Raw genomic sequence first — 18,335 nt, 5'->3', positions numbered from 1 at the left:
CAAAGAATGAAGGTTTTCACCTTTTTTTTGAAATCCTTGAGTTGTCACTTTGGTTAAATGATGACTTATTTTACAATGATCTGTGATCCTATTTTGTGATATCAATTGTTTTAAAGCTTTGATATTTGATAAACTTTCCAAAATCCAATGACAAATTATGTATTTTTCTGACCTAATTAATCCTTTAAGATATTAGATTCCTTAAAGTTCAAAAATGACATAATTTCACTTCTTTGGTATAAAAATTAGACAGGAAGCATTGTCAAATATGAAATGGTGTTTGGTGTTCTTTGGGCTGTATTTGTATAAATATGTTATTGATATGTGTTCCAAAATTATGGGAAACTACTGTAATTCTGATATGACTTAGTGTACATTATCAGTAATAGTCATAATTGTAACGTTAAAATTATGGTGTGCCACAGAGGTAGCAAATTTCCTTGTCAATTATGTTTGTGACTATGGCTGCCATAAAACTTTGTCATCCACAGACAATTGTCTTGTTTTGGTCCTCTTTAGAAGGTGGTTTTATAATCACCTATAAAACTCTAACAGGTGCTCTTGAATGCATGTTTCTGATAACTTTGGAGATTGTGATATTAGAATAGAGGAAAACTTTCAGGACTCATGGAGAGCTAAAATGTTCATGGATATCAAACAGAAGAGGAATTAACTGCATGCACTGAACCAATCTTTTTGACTTTTTGCTTAAAATGTTGCTAATCCTTTGTTTTGTTTTTCAGAGTCTTGAAACTTTTCTTTTGAGCTATTGACAGCTTTTAACAATTTAATATACTCCTATGAACAAAATTTGCAGCATATTTGTTTCTCTTTACCTGATTTCTCCAGAATTTGGAAACTATTTATGAGTATTCTTAACTTACGGCAATATAGTTATTTGCATAACTGCAGCAAGAATCTGTTTTCCTTTGTAACAGGACACAATTGGAAAAACTGGTTATTTTTCCAAGGCTTTGATTGGAATGGTGTGCTTTCCTTTAAGGAATCAAACTTGACTTATGGAGCCAATAAAACCTTTGGGAAAACTGGCCCCATATTTTGTCTACACAGTCCCTGTACAGGGTCTTTGACCTGTGGTAAGTAAAGAACGTCACTTTCTAACAGGCCCAGGAGCCCCAAGTTTGTCTTGGAACCTCAAGAGGAGAGGAAATTCACCCAACCCATAGGTATTTGATGGTGCAAATCCATGACTGGGTTTGGCTTTAAAAAAGTCTTATCTAGGCCGGGCGCGGTGGCTCAAGCCTGTAATCCCAGCACTTTGGGAGGCCGAGACGGGCGGATCACGAGGTCAGGAGATCGAGACCATCCTGGCTAACACGATGAAACCCCGTCTCTACTAAAAAATACAAAAAACTAGCCGGGCGCGGTGGCGGGCGCCTGTAGTCCCAGCTACTCGGGAGGCTGAGGCAGGAGAATGGCGTAAACCCGGGGGGCAGAGCTTGCAGCGAGCTGAGATCCGGCCACTGCACTCCAGCCCGGGCAACAGAGCCAGACTCCGTCTCAAAAAAAAAAAAAAAAAAAAAAAAAAGTCTTATCTAAGATTCCTTCTATGGACAAAGTTCCATTGAAGCCAATTTTTTTTTTTTAAAAAAAAAGCATATGTGAACAATAATTATTCTTGCTGCAATACAAATAATCTGGCCAAGTATAATAAAGCAAATAGGTCCTACCATAATTTGTCTTTAGTAAAAATGGGAAATTTGAGAGAGGAAAATTATGTTTCAAAAACTATAGTGCACCTGTTGTTAAATTCTAGTCTTGCCTAATGCTTTTCAATTTTTATTATTTTCTACAGTTTATACTGAATTCTAACTTTTCCTGGCTACAAGTCTCTAAAATAATATTTTCATTTTTTCTTCTTTTTCTTTTTTCCTAACTTGAAATCACTGAAAACTAAGGTGTAATTTCATAAAGCCCTGAGAACTGAAGCTAGACAACTTAAACTTTATAAGAAAATACTTTGGGAGGCTGAGGCAGGCGGATCACGAGGTCAGGAGATCGAGACTATCCTGGCTAACACGGTGAAACCCCGTCTCTACTAAAAATACAAAAAATTAGCCGGGTGCGGTGGCGGGCACCCGTAGTCCCAGCTACTCGGGAGGCTGAGGCAGGAGAATGGCGTGAACCTGGGAGGCGGAGCTTGCAGTGAGCCAAGATCGCACCACTGCATTCCAGCCTGGGCGACAGAGCGAGACTCCGTCTCAAAAAAAAAATAAAAAAAGAAAATAACAGCAACCTATTTACATACATAAGCCCCTTTCATACCTGCCTGCTGATGTATGGACCTCAGAGTAATGTGACCTATATTGATTTTCTAGGATTGTTCTTTTGTTGTTGTTTTCCTCCTTCCTCCTCCTATGTTATCTTCATAGGACATGAGACTTCACAATGTGATAAAAATGAGCTTCCCTTATAACTTGGAACCTACCTATCTGGGAATAAATCATACTCGCCATGAGATATCAGATGAAACCTGAGACCAGAGATTCATTTTCTTCTAAAATGCTTTCTCCAAAAGATAAAAGAATGGGCCAGGTGCAGTGGCTCACGCCTATAATCCCAGTACTCTGGGAGGCTGAGGTGGGTGGATCACGAGGTCAGGAGTTCGAGACAAGCCTGACCAACATGGTGAAACCCTGTCTCTACTAAAAATACAAAAATTAGCTGGTCATGGTACCTGTAGTCCCAGCTACTCGGGAGGTTGAGACAGGAGAATTGCTTGAATCAGGGAGGTGGAGGTTGCAGTGAGCCAAGATCACACCACTGCACTCCAGCCTGGCAACAGAGTGAGACTCCATCTCAAAAAAAAAAAAAAGAAGAAGAAGAAGCCAGGCATGGTGGTGCATGCCTGTAGTCCCAGCTACTCAGGAAGCTGAGGCAACGGAATTGCTTGAACCCAGGAGGTGGAGGTTGCTGTGAGCTGAGATCATACCATTGCACTCTAGCCTGGGCAACAAAAGCAAAACTCCATCTCAAAAAAAAAAAAAAAGGAAATCTTGGGGCCCCCAAATCACTAAACTAACGGGAAAAGTTAAGCTGGGGAACTACTTAGGGCCAACCTGCCTCCCATTCTATTCAAATAACCCCTCCGCTCACTGAGATAAATGCAGATCTGACTGCCTCCTTTGGAGAGTCCAATCAGAAACTCCAAAGAATGAAACCATTTGCCTCTTATCTACCTTTGACCTGGGAGTCTTCCTGCCTTTGCTTTGAGTTGTCCCGCCTGTTCCAGACTGAACCAATGTTCATCTTGCATATGTTGATTGATGTCTCATGTCTCTCTAGAAAGTATAAAATTAAACTGTGCTCTGACTGGGCGTGGTGGCTCACACTTGTAATCCCAGCACTTTGGGAGGCCGAGGCAGGTGGATCACTTGAGGTCAGGAGTTTGGAGACCAGCCTGGCCAACATGGCAAAACCCCATCTCTACTGAAAATACAAAAATTAGCCGGGCGTGGTGGCGCATTCCTATAATCCCAGCTACTTGGGAGGCCAAGGCAGGAGAATGGCTTGAACCCAGGAGTTGGAGGTTGCAGTGAGCCGAGATCATGCCACTGCAATTCAACCTGGGCAATAGAGCAAGACTCCGTCTCAAAAAAAAAAAAAAAAAAAAAAAAGAAGAAGAAGAAGAAGAAGAAAAGAGAGGAGAGGAGAAAAAAGAAAAGCATTAGCAGTGATGTCTAGAATATCAAGGATAGAACAGGCACGGTGGATCACGCCTGTAATCCTAGCACATTGGAAGGCCAAGGTGGGTGGATTGTTTGAGCCCAAGAGTTCGAGACCAGCCTGGGCAACACAACAAGACCCTGTCTTTACAAAAAATTAGCCGGGCTTGGTGGTGCACCACTGTAGTCCTAGATAATTGGGAGGCTGAGGTGGGAGGATCACCGGAAACCAGGAGGCCAAGCTTGCAGTGAGCTGAAATCCTGCCACTGCACTCCAGTCTGGGCAACAGACCAAGATTCTGTCTCTAAAAAAACAAAAAAATCAAGGATAGCTTTCCATTCTCCTTTGGGGTTTCAGGGTGACTCTTTTTTTCCTTGAGGCAGTGTCTCCCCTCTGTCGCCCAGGCTGGAGTGCAGTGGTGCAGTCTTGGTTCACCACAACCTCTACCTCCTGGGTTCAAGCAATTCTCCTGCCTCAGCCTCCTGAGTAGCTGGGACTGCAAGCACACAACACCACACCCGGCTAATTTTTGTATTTTTAGTAGAGACGGAGTTTCACCACGTTCCCCAGGCTAGTCTCAAACTCCTGACCTCAGGTGATCCACCTGCTTTGGCCTCCCAAAGTGCTGGGGTTACAGGCATGAGCCACCACGCCCAGCCCAGGGGACTTATGGGGAATATGGAGAGGCACTGGCATCAGTGGAATTGTTTCCTGATTTGGGGGGCATTAGCCCACAGACTCAACAATTTCTCTGGTTTCTTGCTAGAGCATAAACCTGTGCTAAAGAAGTTTTGGTCCACAGATAAACCACAGATTATGGTCCCATGTAAGGAAAGGGAAGGGATTAAGACAACAGGAAATAAATAAAAGGAAAAAATATAAGGCTTTTGTGATGACAGATAAGTCTTGATCTGTGACCTTGGGAAAGCTGCCCACATCCAGGATCCCATCTGCGTCTAAAGAAAAACCTCCGACGTCAGCTTTCCGTTGAGGTCTCCAACATGTATACAGTTCCAGGAGCCTGGAGGGGCCCTTTTGAGTTAGGAGATGTGAATCCAAAGTTGGAGGCCTTGAAATTTTACTGCAGTGTGGGTGGTGAGAACTTGGTATGGTCTCTTCCAATGGGGTTCAAGGGCAGTCTCTCTCTGATGTAGTTTCCACAAGACCAAATTTCCAGGTTCTAGATTGTGAAAGGTTTGATTGTCCTCAGTCAATGGCAAAAGTACACATTGTCACAATGCATTAAAGTCTTGCAGTATTGACCAGGTGCTGTGGCTCACGCCTGTAATCCCAGCACTTTGGGAGGCTGAGGTGGGCGGATCAGGAGGTCAAGAGATTGAGACCATCCTGGCCAACATGGTGAAACCCCATCTCTGCTAAAAATACAAAAAAAAAAAAAATTAGCCGGGCGTGGTGGCGCGCGTATAGTCCGGCTACTCGGGAGGCTGAGGCAGGAGAATCCCTTGAACCCGGGAGGCAGAAGTTGCAGTAAGCCAAGAGGAGACAGGTGAAGCTCCATTATTAGAGGTATGAGCGTAACTATTTTATAAGGGATCAATCTGTTTTCTAGTGGGAGTGGATCTGATGTCTGTCAATCAGTAATATCTTTAGCCAAGACACTCCAATTGATTCTGTTAGTTGTGCCAATTTCAGTCTTCACGGACTCCTTGAATTGAAATGAACCCATCATCAAAAAAGGTGGGCTGGGCACAGTGGCTCACACCTGTAATCCCAGCACTTTGGGAGGCCGAGGCGGGTGGATCACAAGGTCAGGAGTTCAAGACCAGCCTAGCCAAGATGGTGAAACCCCATCTCTACTAAAAATACAAAAATTAGCCAGGCGTGGTGGCACATGCTTGTAATCTCAGCTACTCGGGAGGCTGAGGCAGAGAATTGCTTGAACCTGGGAGGCAGAGGTTTTGGTGAGCCCAGATCATGCCACTGCACTCCATCCTGGGCGACCAAGTGAAATTCCATCTCAAAAAAAAAAAAAAGTGCCTAACTGAGGCCTCCAGCTGAGTCCACTCCAGTGAATTATCAGAACCAATTTGATCTAGGACCCAGTCCAGTCTAGTAATTGCTCAAATAAACTTGGAGAGTTTCAAGGACATTTGTAGAGCTGGGAATTTGAATGAGAACTCACCCATGACCCCAGTTGTTGCAATAGATCAGTGGTACCATGAGCCCTAGTGGGTAACTTCCCTTGACCACTCTTTGACAATGAAATACTCTAGGCTTATAGTTGCTCAGGAAAGTGCCAGGGTAAACGATTAATTATGTGTGAATGACAAAACTTAAAATGCCCATAGTTTAAAATCTTATGACTCAGGAGGCTGAGGCAAGAGGATCGTTTGAGCCCAAGATGTCGAGGCTGCAGTAAGCTGTGATCACACCACTGCACTACAGCCTGGGTGATAGAGCAAGACTTTGTCACTAAAAATCAATCAACCAATCGATCAATCAATCCCTGGCAGGGTACGTTGGCTCACACCTATAATCCCAGCACTTTGGGAGGTGGAGGTGGGATGATTGCTTGAGGCCAAGAGTTCAAACCAACCTGGACAACATAGCAAGACCCCTGGTCTCTACTGAAAAATAAAAATAAATTAGCTGGGCACGGTGGTGCCCACCTATAGTCCCAGCTACTCAGGAGTCTGAAGCAAGAGGATCCCTCTAGCCTAGGAGTTCAAGGCTGTAATGATTTACAACGGTGACACTGCACTCCAGCCTGGGTGATGAAGTGAGACCCTGTCTCTAAAAGTAAATGAATAAATAAACATGTTTGTTAGGGTTTGAATGTCTCCCTTGAAGTTCAAGTATTAGAAATTTAGTCCCCAGTGCCCCAGTGTTGAAAGGCGGGACTTTTTTTTTTTTTTTTTTTTTTTTGATACGGAGTCTCGCTCTGTCGCCCAGGCTGGAGTGCAGTGGCCGGATCTCAGCTCACTGCAAGCTCCGCCTCCCGGGTTTACGCCATTCTCCTGCCTCAGCCTCCCGAGTAGCTGGGACTACAGGCGCCCGCCACCTCGCCTGGCTAGTTTTTGTATTTTTTAGTAGAGACGGGGTTTCATCGTGTTAGCCAGGATGGTCTCGATCTCCTGACCTCGTGATCCGCCCGTCTCGGCCTCCCAAAGTGCTGGGATTACAGGCTTGAGCCACCGCGCCCGGCCAAAAGGCGGGACTTTTAATAAGCCAAGCCCTCCTGAATGGATTAATGCCATTCTAGCTGAAGCAGGTTAGTTCTCACGGGAGTGAGCTCCTAATAAAAGGACGAGTTTGGCCTCCTTCCCTTCTCTCTCTCTCTGGGGCGTGCCTCTTGCCCTTCCACCTTCCTCCATGGGATCATGCAGCAAGGAGGCCTTTGTCCCAGTGTGGGCTCCTAGATCTTGGGCTTCCTGGACTCCAGAACTGGGAGAAATAAATCTGTTCTAGCTGGGAGCGGTGGCTCACACCTGTAATCCTAGCATTTGGGGAAGCCGAGGAGGGAGGATCATGAGGTCAGGAGATCGACACCATCCTGGCTAACACAGTGAAACGCTGTCTCTACTAAAAATACAAAAAATTAGCTGGGCGTGGTGGCACGTGCCTGTACTCCCAGTTATTTGGGAGACTGAGGCAGGAGAATCGCTTGAACTCGGGAGGCGGAGGTTGCAATGAGCTGAGATCACGCCACTCCAGCCTGGTGGCAGAAAAAGGAAGGAAGGAAGGAAGGAAGGAGGGAAGGAAGGAAGGAAAGAAGGAAGGAAGGAAAGAAGGAAGGGAGGAAGGAAGGAAGGCAGAAAGGAAGGAAGGAAAGAAGGAAGGAAGGAAGGAAGGAAGGAAGGAAGGAAGGAAGGCTGTTCTATAAATGACCCAGTCTTGGGTATTCTGTTACAGCACCACAGAATGAACTAAGACAATGTTCTACTTCACTAGTAATTAAATAAACACAAATGAGAAGAATGAGGCAGCATTTTTCCTCATTGAAGATAAAACTTAGTGGCACCCCCATATATAATGGCAGGTAAAAGCAGCATTTTATTACTACACATTAATGTGTGTGCTTATTATAAGATCAGTTGGGGCCGGGCGCGGTGGCTCAAGCCTGTAATCCCAGCACTTTGGGAGGCCAAGACGGGCGGATCACGAGGTCGAGAGATCGAGACCATCCTGGCTAACACGGTGAAACCCCGTCTCTACTAAAAAAATACAAAAAACTAGCCGGGCGAGGTGGCGGGCGCCTGTAGTCCCAGCTACTCGGGAGGCTGAGGCAGGAGAATGGCGTGAACCCGGGAGGCGGAGCTTGCAGTGAGCTGAGATCCGGCCACTGCACTCCAGCCTGGGCGACAGAGCGAGACTCTGTCTCAAAAAAAAAAAAAAAAAAAGATCAGTTGGGCCAGGTGCAATGGCTCACGCCTGTAATCCCAGCACTTTGGGAGGTCGAGGTGGGTGGATCACCTGAGGTCGGGAGTTCAAGATCAGCGTGGCCAACATGGCGAAACCACATCTCTACTAAAAATACAAAAATTAGCTGGGTGTGGTGGCAGGCACTTGTAATCCCAGCTACTCGCTACTCGGGAGGCTGAGGCAGGAGAATCCCTTGAGTCAGGGAGGTGGAGGTTGCAAGGAGCCGAGATCATGCCACTGCACTCCAGCCTGGGCGACAGAGCAAGATTCCATCCCAAAAGAAAAGATCAGTCAATGAGAACCCCGCAGTGGCACACTCTGCCTGGCCAGGTGTTAGCAGGGTAGAGCTGTGCTGTCATACAGCCCCAACTGCGGCATGACGGGAGCCCCCAACAGCAACCCTGCTCCCTCCCTGCATGAGCCAGTGCAGGAGGCTGCTGAGGGGTGCTCCTCTGCCTGTGTGCACAGACCTGAATTGGTAAAATGCTCTTTTCCCTGTCAATACCACACTTAGGGGGGTGCCGGGTGGCCCTGTGACAACAGGGACATGCATTAGTTCTGCACAGAAATCTGTCGATCTCGAGGTACAAGTTCATATCCTGCTGACTTACCAACAAGGTAAAACTGGACATGTAAGTCATGAGTGTGTTTCAAAGTTAGTTTCTACTTTTCATCAGAGTTATACATGCACATTTTCTTTTCTTTCTTTCTTTCTTTTTCTTTTCTTCTTCTTTTTTTTTTTTTTAAGAGAGACAGAGTCTCACTTTGTTACCCAGGCTAGAGTGTAGTGGCACAGTCATAGCTCACTGCCACCTCAAATTCGTGGGCTTAAGTGATCCTCCCACCTCAGCCTCTCAAGTAGCTAGGACTACAGGTGTGTACCACCACACTCAGCTAATTTATTTTTTGTAGAGATGGGGTCTTACCATCTTGCCCAGGTATGTCTCGAACTCCTGGACTCAAGCAATCGCCCCGTCTTGGCCTCCCAGAGTGCTAGGATTACAGGTGTGAGCCACCACACCTGGTCACATGCACATAATTTAAACAGCTACATAGTTTTACAAGGCTGCTTACAAAATACAGCAGTCCCCTGTACTCACATCTCGGAGGCAACTGACTTCAACTTTCAGCTCATTCTTTTGGTTTCACCTTCGTATCCCTGAAAAGCACACTTAAATTGCTACTTCCTGACCTCCAGTATCACTGTATCATCTTTGATTTAGGTCAATAGTCACAGTTGACATTGTGAGAGGACAGCACGAACTGTTTCACACCTGAGCTATGTAACGGGTCATCATAACTCTCCCTTCCCTGCTTAACTTCTTGTTTCCCCTGGAGTTAATAAATGCTGTCTTTCTAATTTTGCTTCCTTTTTTTAAATTATTATTATTACTAATTCAACTCCAAATTCTGCCAAATGTCCCAGTCTCCCCCAAAGCATTTCAGTATGTCAGATATTCTGCCAACTCAAAATAGACTCTGCTTTGTGAGCCTGGGGCATAGCCTTCACCCTGGGGCCTCCCTCCGCCAGCATTCTTTTGCCTTTCTGTCTTCTGTAGCATCCCCTGCTTCCTGGATCCCACCACTTCCTCTTTCTTGGTTTACTCTGTCTTTGACGAGCATACCCTGGAGTCACTTCCAGAGAAAAGGGCCAGGGATGTGTGTTTTTTGAGGGCTTATCATTCTGAAATTCGCTCTTCTACCCTCACTCATGATTAATAGTTTGGCTGAGTATAAAAATCTAGGTTAGAAATCATTCAACTTCAGAATTTTGAGAGCTTTCATTCATTGATTTCAACCATCTAGTTGTGTTGTTGAGAAGTCAGAAGCCATTCTGATCCTGGCCAGTTGTACAGGACCTACTGTTTTTCTGTTTTTATTTGAGATGGAGTTTCACTCTTGTCGCCCAGGCTGGAGTACAATGGGGCGATCTTGACTCGCTGCAACCTCTGCCTCCTGGGTTCAAGTGATTCTCCTGCCTCAGCCTCCCAAGTAGCTGGGATTACAGGCGCCCGCCATCCCGCCCAGCTAATTTTTTGTAGTTTTAGTAGAGATGGAGTTTCACCATGTTAGCCAGGCTGGTCTCAAACTCATGGCCTCAAGTGATCTGCCCACCTAGGCCTCCCAAAGTTCTGGGATTACAAGTGTGAGCCACTGCTCCTGGCCAGGATCTATTGTTTCTCTCTGGATATTGACAGGATCTTCTCTTTGTCTGCCATGTTCTGAAACTCCCTTTGAAGTGCCTTAAGTACACTTCTATTTTCATTCTTGGTTCTAAGCACTCAGCGGGTCCTTTCAATCCAAAAACTTGAGTTTAATTTCCTTTTTTTTTTTTTTTGAGACAGAGTGAGACTCTGTCACCCAGGCTGAAGTGCAGTGGCATGATCTCAGCTCACTGCAACTTCCGCCTCCCAGGTTCAAGCAATTCTCCCGCCCCAACCTCCCGAGTAGCTGGGATTACAGGCGTGTACCACCATGTCTGGCTAATTTTTGTATTTTCAGTAGAGACAAGATTTCACCATACTGGCCAGGCTGGTCTCAAACTCCTGACCTCAGGTGATCTGCCCGCCTCGGCCTCTCAAAGTGCTGGGATTACAGGCATGAGCCACTGCACCCAGCTGAGTTTAATTTCTGTGAAATGTTTTTGGATTATTTCTTTGATGATTTTCTCCCCTCCTTGTTCTCCCTATCTAGACATATCATGTAGATGTTAGGTCTCCCAGACTCGTCCTTCAATTCCTTTTTTTCTCTCATTTTCACCTTTTTTTTTTTTTTGAGACAGGATCTGGCTATGTTGCACAGGCTGGTCTCGAACTTCTGGACTCAAGTGATCCTCCTGCCTCAGTCTTCTGAGTAGCTGAGACGACAGGCACGTACCACTGCACCGGGCTTTATTTTCAACTTTTTGCTCTAATTTCTATAAAATTTCCTCAATCTTATCTTCTAACTCTTCTACTGAGTTTTCAATTTCCATGATCCTATTTTTAATTTCCAAGTGCTCTTTATATTCTCTCAATGTTCCTTCTTTATGGCACCCAGTTCTTTTTTCATAAATACAAAATTTTATCTTTCCTTCTTGAAGATATTAATGACAGTTTTTTTCCAAGCTGTCTTCTCGCAGAACAGTCTCTGTTTCCTCCCGGAGGGGATCTGGCTCCCTGCCAGTTTCTAGCTATCCTGCTTATTTTTAGCTCCCCGTCACCCACACTCCTACATGGAGCCACAAATTCCTGAGCCTTTGGTGGGGGAATATGAGGGCCTGGGTCTGGGGGTATGGGGAGCCCTGCTCTCTGTCCTGGGGGCCACCAAAGTTGTAGTTAGTCCTTCCTTCTGAGCCCCAGTTTCCCAGCTGTTCAATGAGAACTACATTTCCCCTGGGCTCTTCCCAGCTGAAGGGACTTTTCAGCCTGGGGAGGAGCCTGCAGGGAGCCGCCACGTACCTAATTCGCCCCTAGGAGCATCTCTCCTGGGGTTTGTCTTCCTCGGCAGTTTCTGTCTCCAAAAACCTCTTTGTTATAAATAACTCCAATCAGCATTAAGCTTTACCATCAAACATCGTAATTTGCAGACTACACTTTAGCCACCGCCCAACACTGGAGTTGAGAGGTAACACTGTGGCTATCAGCACATGCCTCAAACGGTACCTGAACCGTCACTGGCAGCTGAGATGAAGGCTCCGTGGGGAATGAAATACAGACACCCCACTCTGTGTGGAGGGGCTGGGGTGGAACAGGAAGGAGGCCAGAAGAGCGACCTCTGGGAGGAGGAAAATGGCTCTGACAAGGAATGGGAGCCACCAGAGACCTAAGAGCCACCCTCACCACCTAGCCCAGGGGCTATGCAGCTCAGGGCTCTCCTGGACATCACCCTTACAGGTGGCATCACCTCTACCTTATGGGCACATCACCCTCATCCAGATGAGGTGGCCTGGGAGCAGCAGAGAACTTGGCACACACCAGCTATCATGGATGTTTGCTACAAATGTCTTTAATACATGACAAAAGTAAGCTGTGGCTAATTTTCATTAAACAGATGCAACCATCAAGGCTAGAGAGGGGAAAGATCTGTCAAGGCCACCAGAGCCTGCAGGTCACACGCCAGGGTCTCCCACTCCGGGGCTGTGCAGGCTTCTTGCTGTGCTCATCTGTTCTCAGCTGCTGTGCGCCACACCCACCCATCATTGGAGTTTGTCAGAGACACCAGGCCAACAAGAGCCCCTGGGTTGTCACTCCTCCCAGGTCTTGGGGATGCTGCCTAGGAGAAACCGGCTCTGCTGCCCTCACTCCTAAGGAGCTCCCAGAAGAGGCCAAGGGTCCAAGAGCTGGTTCCTTGGCCCAAGGCAGGGCTGTCCAAATCCTAAGGTCCCTCTGCTCCCATAGGAAGGCTTCTAGAAGCCTCTCTCTAGGGCTTGACCTGGTTTGACATAGGACGACTGAGCTAAGGGGATTCAGGACAAAGTTTTCTCCCATAGTGTGGCTGGGATGCTCTCTGAGGCCTAGCATTTAGGAAGTAAAAGAATTATGGAGGCCAGGTTGTGGCTCACGCCTGTAATCCCAGTACTTTAGAAGGGTGAGGCGGGAAGATCGCTTGAGCCCAGGAGTTCAAGACTAGCCTGGGCAACATAGTGAGACACGCCCCCCGCCAACGCCCCACTGCTCTACAAAAAATATAAAAATCTCTACAAAAAATATAAAAATTAACCTGGTGTTGTGCAACACACATTGTAGTCCCAGCTACTCAGGAGGCTGAGGTGGGAGAATTGCTTGACACTGGAAGGTAGAGGTTGCAGTGAGCCGAGATGACACCTCTCCCTCCAGTCTGGGCGACAAAGCCAGACCTTGTCTCAAAAAATAAAACTACGGGCCGGGCACGGTGGCTCACGCCTGTAATCCCAGCACTTTGGGAGGCCGAGGCAGGCCCACCACTTAAGGTCAGGAGTTCAAGACCAGCCTGGCCAACATGGCAAAAGCCCGTCAATACTAAAAATACAAAAATTAGCTGGGGGTGGTGCTGTGCACTTGTAATTCCAGCTACTCAGGAGGCTGAGGCAGGAGAATCACTTGAACCCGGGAGACGGAGGTTGCAGTGAGCTGAGATTGCACCACTACACTCCAGCCTGGGCAACAGAGCGAGACTGTCTTAATAAACAAACAAACAGACGGCCCTCAGCGCTCAGGGGCCCACGCTGGGGAACTGCGCGGGTCTGCTCTGAGACAAACGTGGAGACCACTCCGGAGCGAGGGTGGAGAGGTGCTGGCGGCGCTGGTCCGGGCGCGGGTTGCGGGGCGGGGCGGGGCTGGGCGGGGCGCTCGCGCTGGCCCCTGCCTGAGGCCTGGTACGGGGTCCGCGGGTCCACACCGCCTCCTCGTGGACACTCGCGGCGAGGGCCAGCGCCTCCCGCGGAGGCTGGGGTTGAGCGGACGGGGAACTGAATACGGATCCTGTAAGATTAGAGCTTTCATCACTGGGTCACGAGATGGTTCTGGGTGCGTGTCCGGGGTTCGTCCTGCACATGCGCTGATGGGGCCGCTGGGCACGGTGGCGGTGTGGCCGCAGAGCCCGCAGGGACGCACCCACCCGGAGGGTCCCATACCTGCTGCTCCTCCGCGCCCCGGCCCTGGGTCTCCCCTCTGCGCCCCCGCTGCCCGCAGCCCCGAGCACGCCCCGCTTCCGCTGGCAGCGTCCTACCAGGGTCACGGGGCCGCACAGCCCGAATACTTCCTCACGAAACTCCAGAGACCCCTTCTGTACCCGCTGTGTCCCCGAGCCTGCCAGTAGCCCACGGTGACCTCAGGGTCCCAGACGCTTAAATGGGTTCTGGAATTTTCTCTGCCTCGTCTTGCCTTCTGGGAGCAAATGTGATGGTGGCTGCCAGCTGCTCGCCTATATTTTTCTGTTCCTAAGGGCTCAACAAGGCAAATGCATTGGCTCAGGACAGGACAAAGAGCACGATGATTTCCCAAGGTCCCAGGGCACTGGGGGTCGGCGGAGGGGAGGGGGGGTAAGGAAGGCGGCCCTGAGCCGGGACCCCTGTGTGGGAGAAGACCTCTGCCCTCCTGGAGGCCGGCCTGGTCTTGAGTGTTTTTGTCTAGCATCCATGGGCTGGGCCAGGCGGTGGGGACGTTTGGGGCTCAGTCTGTCCTTGTGCCTCTCATGGCTACTCCAATCCTTCCCCGGCTTCCTCCAATTCCAGCCACCTCTGGACTCCTCCAAGGGGCTTGATCAGGCCCCGCACAGGTCCCTGGAGTCTGCACTGGCCAGGCCCTCTGTCTAGGAGGCTCTTTGCCCAGACACCTGCATGGTGTTCTCCTGGTCTTTATCCGGGGGTCCCTGACTTTCCTGACCTCCCTGAAGGAAAGCCAGGAAGAGTGGAGAGGTCTGAGCCAGGAGCCTGTGGGAGTCAAAGAAGGTGCCCAAAGGAGGAGGGGAAGAGAAAGGGTGAGTCAGGTGGGCTCTGCCCACCCCCATGCCCCCCGCTGAGCCCTCCCATGCCCTGCCTGCTCCTGTCAACCTCCCACTGCCCTGCTGAGTTGGAGCCTGGGGAGCCGGGAGGTGAGGATATGGCAGGGAGGAGCCCCACAGGGGCCATGGGACGCCAAGAGGTGACCCAGGAGGCATGCGTGGCGGCCCTGCCTCTGAAATGTGGGACCTAGAGGGACCTGTTGGGCAGCTCGGGGCTTCTCTTTGGGGAGCTGTCCCAGCCGTCTGTTCTGTGGCCACCTTGACGCCCACATCCAGTTCCTGCCACAGTGCCCCTGTGTGAGCCCTACCCCCTGGCGGCACTTGTGCAAAAACTGGAAGGAATGAGCATTCCAGGCACTGAAGCAGCAGGCGCCAAGTCCTGAGGCAGGAGAGAACTTGGCGTTTGTAATGGGCTCTTTCAGAATGGCTGGTCCACAGTCAGCCGCAGAAAGAAGTGCAGATGTGTCTGAAAACAGCAGGGCTGGGGGACCACACAGGCCTCAGCGGCTTCATCTGTGGGTGGGGCTCAGGTTTACTCCACCGATCCATTCTGGGATCAGCAGCTACCCAGGGCTTGCTCCTCTGGGGTGCCGGTGTCTCGCATTAGGCCTTCCCTTGCATGACCTCTGCTGATATCCACTGGCCACGCAGCCTCAAGCAGGCAGGGACAGACTTGGTCTACTCCAGAGCAGGTACCCAAAGTCACACGGCAAAAGGGCATGGCAGGAGGTGGTAAAAAGCTGGGAGCAACAGCCCATCTAGCACAAATACATTTTTGCTGCAAAAAGCTCTATTGTCAAGACAGCCCTCAGGTTCGAGGATTCAGTAGAAGGACTCACAGTTATGATTCATTACAGCAAAAGGACACAGAAGAAAATCAGCAAAGCAAAAAAAGGCACATAGAGCAGGGCCTGGGGGGAGACCAGGTGCCAGTACCCACAGGACATCACTCTCCCGGCAGTACCAGGAATGTTGCCAAACTGGGAAGCTCACCCGAGCCTTCGTGTCCAGAGTCTTGATTAGGGGTTGATCACATGGGTGTAGAGTGTGGAGTGCCTATGTGGCTGACCTGACTTACTCGGTCTCCAGCTCCTTCAGAGCTCAAGCTCATGACCCAAAGGCCTCTAGTTAGCTTAGACTACCTGGTGTGGTCCAAGGCCCCCACATAACCAAAGACACTCTTATCAGGTAGGATATTCCAAAAGGTTTAGGACCAATCTCTTTTTTGGAATGTGCAGGGTTGAATACACTAGGCCTGATGCATGAACCTATCCCGCACAAATCCAGATAAGTTTCAGAACACAGGAAGTGAATGCTGGCCGGGCGCGGTGGCTCACGCCTATAATCCCAGCATTTTGGGAAGCCAAGGCAGGCAGATCACTTGAAGCCAGGAGTTGGAGACCAGCTTGGCCAACATGGTGAAACCCCGTCTCTACTAAAAATACAAAAATTAGCCGGGCATGGTGGTGCAAGCCCGTAGTCCCAGCTACTCAGGAGGCTGAGGAAGGAGAATTGCTTGAACCCATGAGGTGGAGGTTGAAGTTGAGATCACGCCACTGCACTCCAGCTTGAGTGACAGAGTGAAACCCTGTCTTGAAAGAAAAAGAGAGAAAGAAAATGCGGAAAGGAAGGAAGGGAGGGAGGGAGGAAAAAAGGAAGGAAGGAAGGAAAAAGAAGGAAAAGAAAGGAAAGAAAGAAAATGCTCCCTGTATCAGCTCCTGCCTGACTCCAGGCTGTACCCAGTTGTGAATTCACTCAGCCAGCTCTCATGCATGGCTCCTTCTCACCCTTTAGGTGGCAGAGCTGGACCGTTACCTTGTCTCTATGTCTCTAATCACCCTCTTTAAAGTTAGGTTCCTCCTTTTTTTTTTTTTTTTTTTTTGAGACAGAGTCTCACTCTGTCACCCAGGCTGGAGTGCAGTGGTGCGATCTTGGCTCATTGCAACCTCTGCCTCCTGGGTTCAAGCGATTCTCCTGCCTCAGCCTCCCTACTAACTGGGGTTACAGGCACCTATAACCACACCCAGCTAATTTTTGTATTTTTAGTAGAGACAGGGTTTCACCACGTTGGCCAGAGTGGTCTCGAACTCCTGACCTCAGGTGATCTGCCCGCCTTGGCCTCCCAAAGTGCTGGGATTACAGGTGTGAGCCACCACACCTGGCCTATTGTTTCCTTATACACATTTTTCCTTTCCTTTCCTTACACAAAATTTCCTTACGTTGCAATTATTCTTGTTTTGAAAAGGATCTGTCTCCACTATTACAATGTCCGCCCATTAGTCCCCAGTGCCTGGCCCGGTACCTGAATTTGCATTGAAGGCAAGAAAGAGCATGCTGGGCACTTCCCATGTGACCTTACTGAATATTTACAACACCCTCTAAGACAAGTGTTCTTGGAGGACTGGGATCCCTCATCCGCAATTCTGAAATCTAAAAAGCTCAGAAACCCAAAATAGTTTTCCTTCTTTCTTTTTTTTCTCAGAGACAGGGTCTCACTGTGTGGCCCAGGCTGGAGAACAGTGGCACAATCACGGCTCACTGCAGCCTCAAACCCCTGGGCTCAAGCAATCCTCCTATCTCAGCCTCCTGAGTATCTGGGACTACAGGCACAGATGGTTCACACCCACCTAGTTTTTTTTAACTTTTTGTAGAGACGGGGTTTTGCTATGTTGCCCACACTGGGCTCCAACTCCTGGGCTCAAGCGATCCTCCTGCTTGACCTCCCTAAGTGCTGGGATTATAGGCATGAACCACTGCACCTGGCCCCAAAATGTTTTTCTTAAAGGTGGTGCAAAATCTGACTTGAACAGCTACAAGGCTTTTTCTGATCTTCATCTCACAGTCTGAATGGTCACCCTGTCTTTGCAGAAATTGTAATCTCTCTGGTTTTGTGGTGCTGTACTGTGCCCCAGTGGGAGCACTAAGTCAGATTTTAGCTGTTCATTTTCCATGGCTGCAGAACAAACTGTCCCAGATGGCAGTAGCTTCAAACAACAATAAGCACATATTATCTCATCCAGTTTCTGTGGTCAGGAACTCAGGGGCAGTTTCGCTAGGTGGTTCTGGTCCAGGGTCTCCCATGGAGTCACAGTCAGTATGTCGGTGGGGACTACTGTCTTCTGAAGGCTTGACTAGCATCAGGGGATACAGTCCCAAGGTGGCTTCTTCACCGCAGTGGGCAAGTGGGTGCCGGCTGCTGCCATGAAGCCTCAGTTCCTTGCCACATGGACCTCTTCACAGGGCTACTTGACAATAGGGTGGGCGGCTTCCCCCAGAGCTCCGAAAGACGGGCAAGGCAGTAGCCATGATGTCTCGTGGGAGCTAGCTGCAGAAGTCACACTCCATCATTCCTCCAGTACCCTCTTAGTTACGCAGGTCAGGCCTCTCCAGTGGATTGGAGGGGACTACACAGGAGCATGGATATTGGAGCGGGGGGGTCCTCTTTGGAGGCTGGCTACCCCAGTTATATGTACCTATTTGAAATCCAAAGATCCTCATTTCTAAAATACACCTGGCGGCCTGGCGTGGTGGCTTATGCCTAGAATCCCAGCACTTTGGGAGGCTGAGGCGGGCGGATCACTTGAGGCCAGGAGTTCGAGACCAGCCTGACCAAAATGGTGAAACCCTGTCTCTACTAAAAATACAAAAAATTAGCCAGGCGTGGTGGCGGGTGCCTGCAATCCCAGCTAATTGGGAGGCTGAGGTGGGAGAATCGCTTGAACCTGGGAGGCGGAGGTTGCAGTGAGCCGAGATCATGCCACTGCACTCTAGCCTGAGCGGCAGATTAAGACTCCGTCTAAAAT

Source organism: Macaca mulatta, chromosome 5 (genome assembly GCF_049350105.2).
Source record: "Macaca mulatta isolate MMU2019108-1 chromosome 5, T2T-MMU8v2.0, whole genome shotgun sequence".
In the NCBI taxonomy this organism is placed as follows: Eukaryota; Metazoa; Chordata; class Mammalia; order Primates; family Cercopithecidae; genus Macaca; species Macaca mulatta.
This window is presented reverse-complemented; position numbering follows the sequence as displayed.